The sequence below is a fragment of the Hemiscyllium ocellatum genome (genome assembly GCF_020745735.1).
Source record: "Hemiscyllium ocellatum isolate sHemOce1 chromosome 27 unlocalized genomic scaffold, sHemOce1.pat.X.cur. SUPER_27_unloc_19, whole genome shotgun sequence".
Taxonomy (NCBI): Eukaryota; Metazoa; Chordata; class Chondrichthyes; order Orectolobiformes; family Hemiscylliidae; genus Hemiscyllium; species Hemiscyllium ocellatum.
The window spans coordinates 410,403-428,013 of record NW_026867486.1 but is presented as its reverse complement, the minus strand read 5'-3'; the positions used below and the strand labels follow the sequence as shown (position 1 = coordinate 428,013).

Here is a 17,611-nt window from a genome sequence, read left to right as displayed (position 1 = left end):
AGTTTTGAATCTGCATTGTGTCATGTATCTTCGAGAATGATGTCAAAACACCTTCATTGCTGTGATGGAGTATCCTGTTGGGCAGAATATACCCGTTGTCAAATTTTCCACGTTCTGTTGGTCTAACTCCGATTTCACTCAGAATCACAAAATGTCTGACAGCGCAGACTGAGGCCATGCAGCCCACCTTAGCTCTGCTGGTTCAACACAATATGTAAATAAGTGTCTCATTCTGTCGCCTTCTCCCTGTAAATCTGCACGTTGTTACATTGAACATGCCCACCGAATTCCCTTTTGTGTCCATTGAATCTGCCTCTTTGTCACTGTCAGACAGCGACTTACTGACCCCACTCCCTGTGCGAAAACGGTCTTCCTAATGTCACTTTTACTTATTTTCCTGATGACTTTAAATCTCTGCCAAAACGTTCTCGATCTTTTCAGGCCTGGGAGCATTTTCACTGCATTATTTCCTCTGTCTAAAACCCTCATGATGTGGAAAACTTCAATCAGACCAGCTTTCAGCCTTCTGTTCACCAAAGAGAGCTGCCCTAACTTTCCAATCTCCCTTCATTGCTGACATTCCTCGTACACGGTACCATTCACTTCAACCTGTTCAGCGCCGTCTGCAATCACTTCACTTCCCCGCTTCCTGAAGTATCACCCTCAGAATTGAGCGTAATACAGGTGGAGGATTCATTCAGACTCGGATTGCACGGGCGAAAAATCTGCAATACTTGTTTTCACTTTGAGCAAGTGTTTCCCTTCGCCGTGTTCACTGCAATGGTACCTCTGTCCCATCCCTAATTCAGGCAGTACGATCTGATTTAACGAAGCAGCTTTTTGAGAAAACTGACCCAGCATTTTTGCTCAGGTCAATTTAAGAAATGAGGGTTCGCCTGAGATTGGAACCCAGCCCCTCCCACCGTCTGTATATGCTAGAAAACCCAAAGCTAGCATCATACTCCGAGACCAACTAGCCAAGAACCATGGGCGCGCCCAGCTCCTGAAGCAACTGAGACTTGCTGAGTACGAAATACATTGTACATTACTCCGGGAATTACAAGCAGCATAGAGTTTCAAGAACATCTGCTTCTCACTCTGTCTCCCTGCTCGCAGGACTACTGGTGGATATTGAACCATTTTGTTTCGACTTGCAAGCTGTGTCTGGTGGAAGAAGGAGCCCACTCGCTCTTCTGCTCTCTCTCTCTATTTCGTGAGGCAGGAGAAGTCGGTTACACTAATGCGTAGGAAATGGGCAACTTTGAACGTGTTCCAAAGGTCTTGTTAACAGAGAGATAGGAAGATACTGTGCTGTCGGGACAGAGAGAAATGGACACCGGAGACTCTTCCCTCAGGTAAATTGATATGAGTGCATTTTTGTGCAGCCTGCTTAGTGTTCAGAATTTGTCTTGACACAGCAATCCTGCAGAGAGTCTTTTCTTACACGGGCGTTGGTTTCTTTATTGCAGGAAATGGGGCAAACCAGCAAGTCATGTGTTACACTTCACCGGTTCATTGCCATCTGAGCGAAGATGTTTCACACGAGATCAGGACACACCGACAGAGAACAGGACAAGACAACTCAGAGCTCCACAAGCGTGCCAGCACAACTGTGTAAATTTGACTTGTGTATCGATGTGACATATTTAACTTTTGAGGAAGACACACAACCCTCACAAAGAAAAGAAATCATCCTAATTTTTGTCTTCTACTTTTACAATATGACCCTCTATTTTCAGATATTAAGATAGGGATAGAAGCTGCATTCTAATAATACTTGTGGTACAGTTAACTATCTCAATGTGCTTCACGTAAACATAATGAGAATTCCTTTAAAAATCACAAGACCGGAACACAGATTAAGACAGGTGACCAAAGACTTGGTCAAAGGGGCAGGTTTCGAGCAATCTTTTAAACAGGTTCAATTTCCCAAACATCAGAGGACAAAGACGTAAAGAGCAGACACAAAATAACAAAGGATGGGAAGCAACAGTTTAGACATAATGTCACAGGATGAGTAATCCAGGGAACATGAGTTCATAATCCCACCACAGCAAGAGATGAGATGTGAATAATTCAAATCATAAATGGGGAACACAAAGTTAGTCTCAGTATGGTATCGGTGGCACTGACGTTAATTGTCATAAAAATCCATGTTCACAATGTCCTTTCAGGAGGGAAACTGCCATCCTTATCTGATCAGACTTACATGTGACTCCAGTCCCACAGCAATGTGGTTGACTCTTAAACTGCCCTCTGAATTGGCTCAAACAAGATACCTTGCAATTAGGGTTGGATAACAAATATCAACCTTGTGAAAGTGTCAGAACAGAAATTGCTGGAGAAACTCAGCCAGTCTGGCAATACCGGTGGAGAGAGGGAGAAAGAAACAGAGCCAATATCCTGGCCTGAGTCCAGAACTGTTGTGAGGAAGGGTCACAGCACTTCAAATGCTAACTCTGCTTCTCTCTCCACATGTGCTGCCATTCCTATTGAGTTTCTCCAGCAATTTATGCACTTTTGTGTTTCAGGTCTCCAGAATCTGCAGTTCTTCATTACACTGATGTAGGGAAGCTCAAATCCCATAAAAGAAAAAAGCAGAAGGGCTGGAATTACTCAGCAAGTCTGGCAGCAGCTATGGAGATAAAAACAGTTAGTTCTTCGGGTCATTGAAAGATCTTACATCAGAGACAAACGTTTGGGAAGCTGCAAGAGTAAAAGGCACTGGTGTAACTTCAACATCTGGGAGAACTCTCTCAGGCATGGAGGTCAGACTGATTCAGCATTCTGGTCCCGCTCATTTCCTGTTACCTGCTCCATTTGTTGTTCTTGTTATATTTCTACATGGTTGACACATTCCTATGTTTTAAAATGATATTCCAACCATACAGGAATTTTCCATGTAAGTAATCATACATTAGAGGGTTTGGAACGTGAATGTAACTTATAAACAGAAAGTATTTATTCATACATGGGGTGTGGGCATCGCTGGCAATGCCTGCATTTATACCATCCTTAACCACCCTGTGGTTGGTTGGAAAAGTGAATGAAGGTGTCTGAGATTGTCTTGATCAGCACAGAAATCTCAAAGATGGGTCTGCTCAGGTAGAAGTACCCTCCACTCCCACAGCCAAGTCTGCATTCATTGCAATTATAGACGCCATCTAAAACTCCCAGGACAAGGACAGCATGGGATCACAATCAGAATAAAGCTTCCTCTACTCTTAATTTGAAAGTGAAACTACTTCAACACTGTCCCCAACAAACACAGCCAAGACAGAGACAGCATTGGGTTAGATACAGAGTAAAACCTCCTCTACACTTCCCCATTCATATAGTTCCAAGACAATGACAGCAAAGGGTTAAATAAACTGTCGAGCTTCTTCCATTATGACTGACACTGAGTACGTTCTACACTAGTCCTCAAGGAAAATTCAGAACTGAGAATATTATCTGGAACTGAATTCACACCCCCTAATGGGAATGACAGCAACAGAAAATCATGTCGTGAAACACAGATAAAACACACACAATGTACAACAAAACTAGACTGTTATTGAGATCAAAGATATTTAAATGACAGGAAACATTGTACCCGCAATGATCCGAATGAGTGCTGAACAACTTTTTCACGTGAATAATATTCTCTGGGAATGCAATGTCCACCTCACTACTGTCTGTTCAGTTCCCCTGCTCTCGTTTAGGGCTGAGTTGCACATAGTGGCGTGGGGGGTCAAGAGGTTAGACAGTTAAGGTCAACTTAGATTGAGGGCATCCTGTGTCATGCCAGTGAGGTCGAGGGTCGCTGATTTACTCAACTTATAATCGGGGACAAGGGGATGTCAGGCTGGGCTTGTATCAGTTTGAGTTTAGAAGAAACAGATGATCTTATGGAGCTGTACAACATCTGGAGAGGACTTAATGTAAATGTAATGTCCACTCACTTCCACCCAGAGACTAGCCTCTCATTTCAGATAAGAGAGTCTTGTTTTTCTCTCAAGTGTTCCCGAGTCTTTGAAATTCACTTCTTTAGAGAGCAGCATGTCGTGGTGGCACGGTGGTGAGCACTGCTGCCTCACAGCATCAGTGACCTGGGTTTGATCCCACCCTCGGGCCGACTGTGTGGAGTTTGCACATTCTCCCCTTGTGTCTGCGTGGATTTCCTCTGGTGCTCTGGCCTCCTCCCACAGTCCAAAGGATATGCGGGTGAGGGTAGATTGACCATGGGAGATGCAGGGTTACAGGGATAGGGTAACGAACTGGGTCTGGGGTGGGATGGTCAGTCAATGTTGACTCGATGTGCTGAATGGCCTTCTTGCACGCAATTGACCTACATTAGTCAATAGTGTACACTTGCTTTATGGTTACCGACATCAAATTACATTCGTGGTTTTGGTTATTTCATCTGTTACGTTATCGTATTCAACCAACTACAGCATCTAGAAACTTGCTTAATTACAATATCCAATATCTTCAGAGTACTTTTTCTTTTTGTCACGACCATTATCTTGAACTCTGACGTGTGACCTCTTCATTTCTGCCAAAGTTCCTTATTTGTCCCTACATTGTCATGGTTTTACTTTGTCGAATGTCTTCCTGGCTTTTGCAGTTAACACCCTATATTCCGCCCTCGTCAACTTTTTCCCTTACAATTGTGTACTAAGAATTTCATGAAAAACCTCAGAGTGTGGTGAGACTGTGGAACTTCCTACCACAGTGAATAGTTGGGTTGGAAGACATTACAACTAAGGGTAAGCAACCTAATACAAATGAATGTCACTGTCACCAGATTCACAACAGAGTGAAATTAAAACATGCAATGTCCCTCTATTTCTCAACTGTTCTTAACCAGACTTGATGAAGAACAGACCTTGCACATCAACATAATAATTTAAACAAAAACCCAACATTATAATTTAAACACGGCAACTTTTCCAGGGCAAATTTAAAGAAGATAATCTAATTAGTAGCAATGATTTAAATCCTTTGATCAAGTCCCCCACCATCTCAGAGACAGAAACTTAAGCGGCAAATTAAGAAAGATTTTTTTTAAACTTACCAATTCAAAGAAACAGTTTCCAACAATGGATTGCCAAGCCTTCGTGCAATCCTTGGACTATGAGTTTTTCACAGATACGTAACTGAAAATCTAATTTAAAGGCCGCTACTGAATGTGAATAGACACCCCAAAGTATTTAGCCATTTCTTACAGGCTGGGATTCATTCCCAGAAAGAGCCAACAATTCTTTAACTGGACAGTAGAATCAAGAGAGAACAGTGCCTGGACTCAACAAGCAGCAATGCCTAATGGAAGCAAAGTTGGCGGCGGGGCAAGGCGAGGCAAGGGCATAAATCAAAAAAGATCACTGACTCTCCCACTGCAACACACACTGTCAGAATGCACAGGGGCTCAGTCCTGGGAGTGACCCACAGCAGTTTCATCAAGAGAACCACACTTGATGAACAGATCTTGCACACCAGAATTATAATTTAAACAAAAACAAACAATTATGAATACCACAAATTTACTAGGGCAAAATTAAACATGATAATTCAGTTAATAGCAATGATTTAAGCCCCTTGATCAAGTCCCACACCATCTCATAGACAGAAACTTAAGGCATAAATTAAGGAAGAGAATTTTAAAAATTATCAATTCAAGCAAACAGTTTCCAACACTGGATTGCCAAGCCGTTGGGCAATCCTTCGACAATGAGTTGTTCACAGGCACATAACCATAAATTTAATTTCAAAGTCACTGCTGAATGCGAATCGACACTCTGAAGCATTCAGCTATTTCTTACAGACTGGGGCTAGTTCCCTGACAGAGCCAATAATTCTTTAACTGGACAGAAAAAAAACTAGAGAGAACAGCTCCTGGTCTCAACGAGCAGCAACGCCCACTGGAAGCAAAGTTGCGGGGTGGGGGAGCACGACAGCATAAAACTAAAAAAATCCGACCAACTCTCCCATTATAAGCACTGTCAGATTGGGCAGGGGTTCAGTCCTTGCAGTGACCCACAGCAGTTTCACCAGCAGAATCAGATTGTTGGGAGCACTGGGGTGCCCGCTGGTGCTTCTGCTAGGTGCAGAATGATGAGAACCTCCGCCTGCACTTGGGGTAGGTGAACGGCCTCTCTCCGGTGTGGCCCCGCCTGTGTCTCAGCAGGAGGGAGGAATTGCAGAAGGTCTTCCCGAACTCTGGGCAGAGTAAGGGCCTCCCCCCGTATGGACCCGAAGGTGGGATGCCTGGGTAAACCCTTCCCGCACTTCAGACAGGAGAATGGCCTATCCTCGGTGTGGACCCGCTAGTGCCTCAGCAGGGCAGAGGTATCATTAAAGGCCTTTCCGCACTTGGAGCAGCTGAAGGGTTTTCTCCAATATGTGGACACGGCGGTGGGTCAGCAAGACGGAAGAATAGCTGAATACCTTCCTGCTTTCGGGACAGGCGAATGGCCTCTCGCCTGTGTGGACCCGCTGGTGCCTCTGCAGAATGGAGGAACTGCTGAAGATCTTGCAGCACTTGGGACATCTGATGGGTCTCTCTCCCGTGTGGACCCCCTGGTGCTTCAACAGGCAGGAGGAATTGCTGAAGCTCTTTCAACACTCGGGGCAGGGGAAACGCCTGTTGCTCGTGTGGACCCGCTGGTGCCTCTGCAGTACGGAAGAATTGCTGAAGACCTTCCCGCACTCAGGGCAGCTGAAGGGTCTCTCCCAAATGTGGACCCGCTGATGGCCCAGCAGGTGGCAGGAATTGCTGAAGCCCGTCCCGCACTCAGGGCAGGAGATCGGCCTCTCCCTGGTGTGACTGCACCCATGAAACTCCAGGTCAGAAGGGAAACAGAAGCTTTTCCCACAGTCGCCACACTTCCATGGCTTCTCCAAGGGACGGGATTCCTTGGCTTTCTCCATGACCAAAGCTTCAGCTGCACACAAACGCGAGTACAGCATCTCCCTGCCGTGAATTCCTCTTCCCAGTCTGTATAACGTTTTCTGGCTCCACAATCAGAGTGCTGCAACAGTCGGGTCTCTCTTCCAGTCTCACTGACGCTGAAAACGGACTGAAACAGGAACCAAAAAGCTTGGTTCCTTCTCACAGAATCAGAGTCGAAAATTGTTATAGTGCCGATGGATTCAGTGACTGTCAGACACTGACGTGAAATTGAGGACTGGACAGTCAGAGTCAGAATCAAAGTGCAATGCTGGAAAAGCACAGCAGATCAGGCAGCATCTGAGGAGCAGTAGAGTCAATGTTTCAGGCAAAGCCCTTCAGCTATTGATTTTGAAACTTCTGTCTTCAGATCTTCAAATAATCTGTAAAAAGAGATTACAAAAATCATCACTGTCAGTCCAGGTTAGAAATTCCAAACAAGCAATTCTACTTTCCGCAAAAGATTCTTTTCTTTTTCCAAAAAATTGAAAGCACCATCCCACCCTCTCTCACCCCTCTATTCTCACTCCGCTCTAACCAATTCTCCTGACGGTACTGATTCAGGGACTTACAGAGACCGAAAAGTGAAAACATCAAGATAGACACCTTTGAATTTTGGCTACATCTACCTGAAAGCTAGCATCTTTCACGACATCTAGGAGTGAGTAAGTCTGCTTTTGGGAAGCAAAAAAAAAGTCAATTCAGGATGAACCTTCAATGCAGCTTCTTGAGAAACCACCAGACACGAAATGGTTAACATCTGGGGAGGTGGAAGTGGGGAGCTGGGGGAAATGAGATATCAAGGCATTGGCACCGACACCAGACAGAAACTCAACACACAGGCATGGCGAACATTACGGGCAAGCCAGAGTCATAGAGATACACAGCACAAAAACAGGTCCTTCGGTCTAACTCATCTGTGCCGGCCAGATAGCCTAAATTAATCTCGTCTCATTTACCAGTACTTGGTCCATATCCCTCTGAACTCTTCCTATTCATATACCCATCCAACTGCCTTTTAAATGTTATAATTGGAACTACACCCATCACTTCCTCCGGCAGATCATTCCTTACACTTGCCTCCCTCACACCAAACATATTACCCTCCTGTTCTGGACTTCTCCCATCTCTGGGAAATGACCTTGTCTATTTACCCTATGCTTGCCTGTCATGATTCGATAAACGTCTGTAAGGTCAACCTGCAGCCTCTGGTATACCGGGGAAACAGCTCAAGTAATGCACTACGTTTAGTTGTAGCTTCACACTCACCGAACCTTCCTCCCGTGTAAAACACTGTTTCCCTCCCCCCACACTATCCATGGGAAAAGCCAAGAGCTCTGAGATTCTGGAGTTGGGGGAATGCCACGTAGAATTCCTAAAATGTGGAAATACGCAATTCAGCCCAACAAGTCCACACCGCCTGTCCAAAGTGTAACCCATCCAGACACATTCCTCTATCCCGTTATTCCACATTTACTCCTGACTAATGCACACTGAGGGCCCGTTTAGTTCGGCCAATTCACCAGAACATTTTTAGATTTTGGGAGAAAGCTAGAGCACCCGGAGGAAACCCACGCAGATAAGTCGGGGAGAACATGTAGACTCCAAACAGACAGTCGCCCCAAGCCTGGAATCGAACACGGGTCCTTGGTACTATGAGGCAGTGCTAATCACTGAGCGATCGTGCTACTACTGTGGGCAGAACGAGGTGGGGACTGGGGCCTTTGTTAATTGTACCACACAGTGGATTGTGGAGTAAGGATAAATCTCACGGGATCTCGGGAGAGCTAACCAACTGGGTACAAAAATTTAGAAGCGCGTTGTTGTAGATGCTGGAATGCTTCTTGAAAACAACCAATGCTGGAGATCACGGTGGGTCAGGCAGCGCTGTGCTACTCTATGACTGGATAGTGTGGATGTGGAGATGATGTTTCCACTCGGAGAAGGGTTGAGGATGCCAAGTCATTGAGGGCATTTAATACAGAGATAGGTTCTTGATTAGGAAGGGGTCAAGGGTTATGAGGAGACGGCAGCAGAATGGGATGGAGAAACATATCAGCCGGGATCGACTGATGGAGCAGACTCGATGGGCCAAATGGCCTCATCCTGCTCCTGTATATTATGGTCTTAAAGCTGGGCAGATGACTTAAGGGGTTCTCACAAACTATTTCAGAATCCTGAAGAGGAGTTGTTGGACTCGAAACTTTAACTCTGCTTTCTCTCCACAGATGCTTCCAGTCCTGCTGAGTTTTTCCAGTGTTCTCAGTTTTTGTTTCAGATTTCCATCATCCACAGTTCTTTGTCTTATTTATCACAGTCATTTCTTGCCCTTCCCAAGTGTTTGGAACTTCATCTCACTGATCTACAAACTGTTCACTTACCGTAGAAATGACCACTACCTCCTTATCAGAGTAGATCACTTTGTTGCAAAATGATTGCCCAATTCTGTGACCAAAATAATTGCATTCGTAATTACTTACACCAGGGACTCTCAATATCTCAGGCAAGAACACAGCCAGATAGTTTCAGACAGTACATTTATGTGATTTGATACAATTCCTTATTCCCTACTTTACCAGGATGTTGCTGGGAATGGAGGGTTTGAGTTAAGAAGAAGCTGGGACATTTTTCCAACCGAGCCTAGCAAGTTGACAGATAACTTTATAGAGGTTTTTAAAATCAGGAGAGGTATAGATAAGGTGTCATTTTCAGGAGGCTCAGAATATTTTATTGCCCCAGAAGGTGTAAAAGGGGGTCAAAGCTTCAGCAGAAATCAAGCAGAGCTGAGAACAGACAACATCCAGCTCTGTGGGAACAGGGAGATCAGCTGACAGAGAAATCAGGACCTGAAATCCGAGCTGACATCAGACTACCGTGTTATCAGTGCTTTGATTAGCAGTACCCATCCTCTACCGTTACTGAGCTTCCCACTCGTCTTGAATGCCACGTATCCCCTCGATATTCCGGATCCAATCCTTATCATTCTGAAGCTATATCTCTGTAAGGAGTCTCAGATCAGAATTATTCTCTTCAACATGTGCAGTCAATTAATTCGCTTTTGTTACAATGCAGCGCACATTCACATACTGAGCTTTTAGTTTTAATTTTTGTGATGGTTAGAATCCAGTTTTGATTGCTAGTACATTTATTCTCCTTGTCCCTTTCTCTCATTCTCTGATGTTTATTTTCCACATCACTACATTGCTCACCGGCCTTGATTTGGATTCGCCATGTTAAATTGCCCAGTGTCCAGGATGTGCAGGTTAGGTGGGGTAGACATGGGAAACGCAGGGTAATCGTTTCAAAGTAATAGAAGCAGTAGGCCATTTGGCCCATCGACCCTGCTCCGCCATTCATTAAAATCATGGCTGATCTATCAATCACCTCAGCTCCTCCTACTTGCATTATCCCAACTACACTTAATTCCCCTACCACGCAAAAACCCATGCAACAGTGTCTTAATGAAACTGCTTTTACTGCTTCCTTGGGCACAGAATTCCATAGATGCACCGACCTCTGGGAAAACCAGCTCCTCCTCATTTCTGTCCGAATTCTACTCCCCCCTAATCTTGCAGCCTAGTCTCAACCGCCAGCAGAAAAGACCTGATGGGATGGTGATGGTGGAATGGTTGGGAGGTGTGTCTGGTTGGTGTATTTTTGGAGGGCTCCGTGTGGAGTCGATGGCCTGAATGGCCTGCTTCCACACTGTAGGGATTCAATGATATACTGCAGTTATGTTTGCCCCCGATCACAGCACCCAGAATGCCCCATCTTCCACAAATCGAAAGACAATTCCCACCCTGCCCTCTTGTATGTGTATTATCTAAATGCTTAATCGTTTCTGGTGAATACAGCCCACACCTCCCACTGCTGTCAGTGACCTTTACAATGCTGATGAAACAATGCAATACCTGCAGTACTGAAAATAGTAAGGCTTCTAACGATACCAGTTACTGATTCACTGCACCTTCTGATTGACAGCATTGGAAATACAATGTTGGAGCCTGACAGAAATGAACAGTTTAAACAAAAACCGACCTAACCCTTCACTAGGCTCCCCGCTCAGCACACTGTACTTACTGCCGGTAAACCTTAAAACACTACAGCCCCACAGTGCAATGAATTCCCACTTTCTAACAAAGTCCTGGATGTCACTCACTCAGCTGCTATCTTCAAAAAAATGAAGATTTATGCTCCTCGTAAGGGCAAAACATCGTTGAAAGCTGCTTCTGGAAGTCCACTCTTCACAGCGACATTTTTGCTTTCATCAAAGATCATTAGAGTCATGCAGTACGAAAACAGACCCTTCGTCCAACTCGTCTGTGCCAACCAGATATCCAAAATTAATCTCGTCCCATTTGCCAGCATTTGGCCCATAACCCTCTAAACCCTTCCTATTCATATACTCATCCAGATGCCTTTAAATATTGTAATTGTACCCCACTTCTGAACTCAATTCCTCTTCATAATATATCACTTGCCTTGCTCATTGCCTGCTGCATCTGCCCGACAACTGGCATCCTTACATCATTCCTGGTGAAAGGCTTGTGCCCAAAACTCACTGTCCTGCTCCTCAGATGCTGCCTGATCTATTGCGCTTTTCCAGTGCCACATTTTTCGACTTTCACCTCTTGTCCTCACTTTCTCCACATTCCAATATATCACCATTTAAACAATTCACTGATTTTGTTTTAAGAAAATCCAAACACTCCGTCCCTGGATGGGCGCGAACCACCAACCTTTCGGTTAACAGCTGAACGCGCTGACCAATTGCACCACAGAGACAGATACGAGCACCGCCCCTGCAGTCTCTTTGAGGAAGCTACTATTCAATTCATAATTCAACTTGCCCCGCCCAGAATTACCATTGTCTTCTATCAGTTTTTCTTTTCCATAATAAAGCCTTGGACATTCAATGTGGAGACATGTGGACAGTCTGATCCCACCATCTGCAGGCACATCCATGTCACGAAGAATTAGCTCTCCTACATCCGGGCCATTGCCCTCCGAGCCTTTCAGTGTTTTGCCTCTTACCGAATTTTCTCATTGGCCCCGAGCCACATTGCGGCACTGCACTTGCCATGTGTTTGCCAATTGAGACACAGACCTGGACCAACTTCGGGAAGAGGCAAATCACTGAGTTCTGAACAAAAACCGTAGCACACTCAAAACATCGGCTTTGTTTACCTTTCCACAGATTCTGCTCGACCCGTTGGCTTTCTGCAGTATTCGCTGTGCTTGTTCTACACAAATGCTGCTTTCCATTAAAGAACTTCAAACCCTGCCCTCTGGTAACTGACCCTGGTCAGTGGTAATAGGTTCTTCTGATCATTAACCTGCCCAGTCCCACCACTTCTTCTCCCATCATTGCCAACAGCCCCTAGAAATCTCCAGTTAACCTTCTTTGTTCCAAAGACAACATTCCCAAATTGGGAATGTCTCAACAAAATGGAAATTCCTCATCCCTGGACATGATGCAAGTGTTACAATAGGGAGGAGATTTTGGCAAAATATTGTCAGTTAGCAGGTGGAATAATTCTCAGGAAGTAAAAGAGAAATCCCAGTCTCCAGCTTTGTGAAGCTTTAGAAACTCTTTGGGAAGTGGAATTAGAGGAGAATGAAGGATGAACTGTCCGACTGAGCAGAGACAGTCCAGACACCGTCCCCTTGTTTAAGAGGCCGGGAGATGGACTCTGATATTCTCAGTAAAAAATGAAGTCTGCAGATGCTGGAGATCACAGCTGAAAATGTGTTGCTGGTTAAAGCACAGCAGGTTAGGCAGCATCTCAGGAATAGGAAATTCGACGTTTCGAGCATAAGCCCTATTCCTTAGATGCTGCCTAACCTGCTGTGCTTTAACCAGCAACACATTTTCAGCTCTGATATTCTCAGGACATGAACTGATCTGAGACATTGAAAGAATTCTCTGCATATCAGGAATTCAAACCCCTTCACGGCTGGGGGTCAATGAGAAAATTCGGTAAGAGGCAAAACACTGAAACGCTCGGAGGGTGATGGCCCCGGTGTAGGAGGGCTAGTTCCTTGTGACATAGATGTGCCTGCAGGTGGTGGGATCAGACTATCCCCGGTGTCTCCACAGTGAATGTCCAAGGCTTTATTATGGAAAAGTAAAACTGATAGAAGACAATGGTAATTCTGGGCGGGGCAGGCTGAATTATGAATTGAACAGTAGCTCCCTCAAAGAGACTGCGGGGGTAGGCTGGCCAATCCTGTCTCTGTGGCTCAATAAATCAGTGCGTTCGGCTATCAATCGAAAGGCTGGTGGTTCCAGACCAGCGAGGGACAGGGTGTTGCGTGTTTCTCGCTCCGACCGCTGCGAATTTCGCGTTTTTAATGGTGTCAGGAAAATGTTTCCCAAACGGAAATCTTCTCTACTGAGGAAGTACAAAGGAGTTTCTGAATTGATTGAATTTCTAACGTAAAGGACTACGGATGCTGAGAATCCAAGACAGAAAGAGAAACTGCTGGAGAAATTCAGCGGGTTTGGCTGTACCTGGAGAAGGAAAAAAAAGTTCTGAAATGTTGTCTCTGATTCTCTTTCCACGGATGCTGCCTGACCTGTTGAGTTGCTCCTGCAATTTCTGTTGTTGTTTTTAACTGAATGTCCATTTCATCTTTCGGGATGAAACACACAGACTCGCCATTTGCAGATATTTAATCCTTTCAAAACCTGTGAAGTGACTGGATTCAAACAAACTCTGCAATGATTCACTCTTTCTCAGCTCCACAGGCAGACAGACTTGGGAAGTGAAGCTGTCAGTGTGGTTCTGTATTGGTGGGCCGAGTGGTTAATGCGATGGACATGAAACCCATTGCGGTTTCCCCACGCAGGTGTGAACCCTGCCGACTACAGTTGAGAAACGTCGTCAAAAAGAAAGGGAGATTGCTCCACGTTTTTTTTAAAGATGCAAATCAGTGGAGGGGTTGAAATATTTCAATCACATTGGGACTGGTCGGGAATCTGCAACCCACCGCCTGTCAGGGTGGAACAAGCAGATACCCACAGAGCTGCTTTTGAGGCAATGAGTCAAGTGTTTGGAAATGAGACTAGAACAGTGAGGGGCTGGAAATCGTGATCGAAATGAAGCAGGCACCTGAGGACAAGGGTGTTTTATTTGCTAGTGAAAGATACTGCTTCACAAAGTTTGGACTATTGAAAGCATTCGGTTCGAAGCCGGCATTCGGTTTGAATTCCTGATCTGCAGGAACGAGACTCTTCACTGTCTCGCTTCAGTAAGTGTCCCTGAGAACATCGGAGTCAAGTCACAGCGCTGTCAGAGGAGAGGAAGCTGAAATAGCCCCACACGCTGCTCACGAGCACATTTCACTCTCCTTAACTCACCGCCCCAACCACTGTGGTTCCTGGGAGTGGAAAGGGAACAATCACCAAAACCCAGTCTCAGCTTTGTAAATCTTCAGAAAATAAGAAAACCGTACATCCCTTTGCATCTTCTATCGTGACATGACAGTGTTGATTTTAAATGGCTGTCCAGTCAGTGCCGATTCGTTTTGGCTAAAAAAATGTTCCTTATCTCATCCCAGCATTTCTTGCCACAGGGAACTGTGTGGCAGAGTTCATGTACATATTTTCTTGTATGGTATAATACATGGAAATATCCCAACAATTAAAGGGAGTCAGGGGGCTGAGTTGAGTATGGTTGCCATTACAAAAGAGATAGTGCTAGAAAAGTTAAAAGGTCTTAAAATTGATAAATCTCCTGGTCCCGATGGGATACATCCTAGAGTTATGAGAGAGGTGGCTGAGGAAATAGCGGAGGCATTGGTTGAGATCTTTCAAGAGTCACTGGAGTCAGGAAAGGTCCCGGATGATTGGAAGATGGCTGTTGTAATCCCCTTATTCAAGAAAGGATCAAGACAAAAGATGGAAAATTATAGGCTAATTAGCTTAACCTTGGTTATTGGTAAAATTCTAGAATCCATCATTAAGGATGAGGTTTCTAAATTCTTAGAAGAGCAGAGACTGATTAGAACAAGTCAACATGGATTTAGTAAGGGAAGGTCATGCCTGACAAACCTGTTGGAATTCTTTGAAGAGGTGACAAGTAGGTTAGACCAGGGAAACCCAGTGGATCTGGTCTGTCTAGACTTTCAAAAGACCTTTGATAAGATGCCACACGGGAGGCTGCTGGGCAAGGTGAGGGCCCATGGTGTTCGAGGTGAGGTGCTGGGATGGATTGAGGATTGGCTGTCTGACAGAAGGCAGAGAGTTGGGATAAAAGGTTCTTTTTCGGAATGGCAGCTGGTGACGAGTGGTGTCGCGCAGGGTTCGGTGTTGGGGCCACAGCTGTTCACATTATATATTAATGATTTGGATGAAGGGACTGGGGGCATTCTAGCGAAGTTTGCAGATGATACGAAGTTAGGTGGACAGGCAGGTAGTCCGGAAGAGGGGAGGCTACAGAAGGATCTGGACAGTTTGGGAGAGTGGTCCAGGAAATGGTTGATGGAATTCAACGTGAGCAAATGCGAGGTCTTGCACTTTGGCAAAAACAATAAAAGCATAGACTACTTTCTAAATGGTGAGAAAATTAGTAAAGCCAAAGTACAAAGGGATCTGGGAGTGCTAGTCGAAGATTCTCTAAAGGTAAACATGCAGGTTGAATCCGTGATTAAGAAAGTGAATGCAATGTTGTCACTTATCTCAAGAGGGTTGAAATATAAAAGCAGAGATGTGCTACTGAGACTTTATAAAGCTCTGGTTCGGCCCCATTTGGAGTACTGTGTCCAGGTTTGGTCCCCACACCTCAGGAAGGACATACTGGCACTGGAACGTGTCCAGCGGAGATTCACACGGATGATCCCTGGAATGGTAGGTCTAACCTATGAGGAACGGCTGAGGATCCTGGGATTGTATTCATTGGAGTTTAGAAGATTAAGTGGAGACTTAATAGAGACGTACAAGATAATACATCAGCCATGATTGAATGGCGGAGTGGACTCGATGGGCCGAATGGCCTTACTTCCACTCCTATGTCTTATGGTCTTAAGGTATTTTGTAAATAACATACGTTTGCTGGTTGTTTGTACTGGGTATTTCTGGTTCATTAGCCGCTGTTTAATGCTGAGAGGGTTGAGTTGTCTGGACATCATTTCACAGATGTCTTTAATGCAAAGTAATGTGGCTAGCGTTTCTGCAGATGTTGTGTCTGCTTGTGTCAGTTTGTTGATGTGAAATTGGCACACTGGGTTTATTGGGTAGGCAAAAGTGAGGACTGCAGATGCTGGAAACCAGAGTTTAGATCAGAGTGGTGCTGGAAAAGCGCAGCAGGTCAGACAGCTTCCGAGGAACAGGAAAATCGACGTTTCGGGCTAAAGCCCTTCATCAGGAATAGAGGCAGGACGCTTCCAGGGGTGGCGAGATAAATTGGGGGGTGCTGGGCCGAAATTAGCAAAGAGCACAATAGGTGAATGGTGGTGGGATGGAGGTGACAGATCAGAGAGGAGGGTGGAGCGGATAGGTGGGAAGGGAGATTGGCAGGTAGGACAGTTCATGAGGACAGCGCTGAGCTGGAAGGTTGGAATTGAGGTAAGGTGAGGGAGGGAAAATAAGGAAACAGATGCCCTGGGGTTGAATTCATCCCTGACGGAAGATGGGGCGTTCTTCCTCCAGGCATCGGGTGGGGAGGGAGCGGCGATGGAGGAGTCCCAGGACCTGCATATCCTCAGCAGAGTGGGACGGGGCGGGGGAGGTTGAAATTTTGGGCCATAGGACGATGGGGTTGATTGGTGCGGGTGTCCTGGAGATGCTCCCCCAAGCGCTGTGACTTGACTCTGCGAGGAGTCTCCAGTCTCCCCAATGTAGAGGAGACCGCATCGGGAGCAATGGATACAAGAAATGACATTGGTGGAAGCTTTCTCAAAACCGTGGCGTGGGTTCGATTTCCGGGCAGGAAAGCAATCTTTAATAGAGCTGCCAACGTGCACGGATATATCCCTGGTGGTCTAGTGGTTAGGATTCGGCGCTTTCACCGCTGCGGCCCGGGTTCGATTCCCGGTCAGGGAAGCAATTTTCAGCGGATATTTTGGCTACCCACTCTCAGTTCCATCTTGGTCTTGGTAGTTACTGGGTGCTGCAGTGTGTAATGGCTCGTTGAAATAGTGTCCTGATTCAGTTTGTTTGTATGTGTAGGGGTGATTGCTTCTGTAGCTAAGTACTTAGTTCGCGTGCGCTGTTTTCCTGTTGAGGCTGTTTTGAATTTACCATTGACTGCTCGCTCGACTGTGACGTCTAGAAATCGCACTTTGGTGTTGTTCTCCTCTTTTGTGAATTTTATGCCAGTGAGTATATTGTTGATGGTGTTGTACGTTTCCTCTAATTTGTTTCATTTTTTCATGACAAAAGTGTCATCACTGTGGCGGACACAAAGTTTGGGTTGGGTCGTTGGAAGAGCTGTTTGTTCGAGTGTCTGCATTATTGCTTCTGCTCGGAATCCTGATACTGGTGGTTTATTGGTTATTTCCTTTATTTGTTTGTAGGGCTTGTTACTGAATAGGAAGTAGGTGGTAAGGCACAGCTCCACGAGGTTGACAGTGTTATCTTTGCTGATGAAGTTGTTGCTGTGTTTGTGTCTTTGGTTCTTCGAGTAGTGTCTTCAGTTTTCTTTGGCCACGTTGATGTTAATGGATGTGAACAGGGCT

General features: G+C 45.3%; 2 non-coding genes across 2 annotated transcripts; one reads left to right on the top strand and one right to left on the bottom strand.

The window, feature by feature from the left end:
- Positions 1 to 11,642: 11,642 nt before the first annotated feature.
- On the bottom strand, positions 11,643 to 11,716 carry trnan-guu (transfer RNA asparagine (anticodon GUU)). Its single transcript has one exon. It is a non-coding gene; the product is annotated as a tRNA-Asn (tRNA).
- A 5,188-nt stretch (positions 11,717 to 16,904) lies between these two features.
- Positions 16,905 to 16,976, top strand: trnae-uuc (transfer RNA glutamic acid (anticodon UUC)). The gene has a single exon. It is a non-coding gene; the product is annotated as a tRNA-Glu (tRNA).
- The last annotated feature ends 635 nt before the right edge of the window (positions 16,977 to 17,611 follow it).